This window comes from Chrysochloris asiatica, unplaced genomic scaffold, assembly GCF_000296735.1.
Source record: "Chrysochloris asiatica unplaced genomic scaffold, ChrAsi1.0 scaffold00027, whole genome shotgun sequence".
Taxonomy (NCBI): Eukaryota; Metazoa; Chordata; class Mammalia; order Afrosoricida; family Chrysochloridae; genus Chrysochloris; species Chrysochloris asiatica.
The window spans coordinates 24,492,256-24,493,323 of NW_006408545.1; positions in this window are offsets into that span (position 1 = coordinate 24,492,256).

The following is a 1,068-nucleotide window of genomic DNA, read 5'->3' on the forward strand; positions in this document are numbered from 1 at the left end:
TGTAAAGATTTACAGCCTCGGAAACCCTGTACAGGGTTGCTATGAGTCGGAATCGACTCCACGGTACATAACAACAACAACAACAACAACCTTGATGAGATTTAAATGCCTAATAGGCATCCTATCCCTCTAATAAGAAGCAAGTGTTCATACAACAGGTTCTATGAACACTTTTGGATGATCAAGTTTGGAACGCGAGCTTCTAATCTATGAAAGCTATAATCTGGGCTCTACTTTTTCAATAAAAAACTTATCAAAGTTATATGTAATCACAGTAGAAAATTAGAACGGTGAGGAGAGGAGAAGGGGTAGAGGAAAAGAAAAGGGAAAGGAAGGAAGGGAAAAAAGAAGAAGGAAAGAAAAATAATTTATAACTCACCACTCTGAGGTGATGAAGGTGTACATTTCATGGATAATTTGTGATAGTCAAACATTGTTTTGTAATTTGCTTTTTTTCTATTTAACATTTTTCCATAGGCAGTAGTGAAGCAATGGGTTGTTGTTGTTAAGTGCCATCGAGTCGACTCCGACCCATAGCGACCCTGTATAGGGTTTCCAAGGAGCAGCTGGTGAGCTTGAACTGCCAACCTTGCTGTTTAAGCCAACCTTGCAGTCCAGTGCATTAACCACAGTGCCACAATTTTTATTAGTTGTGTACTATATAAAGAGCACTATAAGTGGCATACAAACCAAACCAACGCCACAGCCATTAAGTCAATTCCAACTCATGGAACAGAGTAGACCTGCTCCATAGGCTTTCTAAGCCTATAAATCTTTACTGAGCAGACAGCCTTATTTTTTTTTTTCCCCACAGGGAGCAGCTGGTGGGCTAGAACTGCTGACTTATGGTTAGCAGACCCACTACAGCAACTGAGCTCCTTTTAGGAGGTATACAAGAGGTGTACAATTATAACTACCAAGAGCTGGACACCAGGCATTTAAAAAACATTGTCTCTAACGATCAATAAGTCCTAGACTTCTAACCACAAGGTCAGAGGTTCAAACCCACCAGCCACTCCTCAGAAACTCTATGGGTCAGAACTGAGTCAATGGGATTAACAACAACAA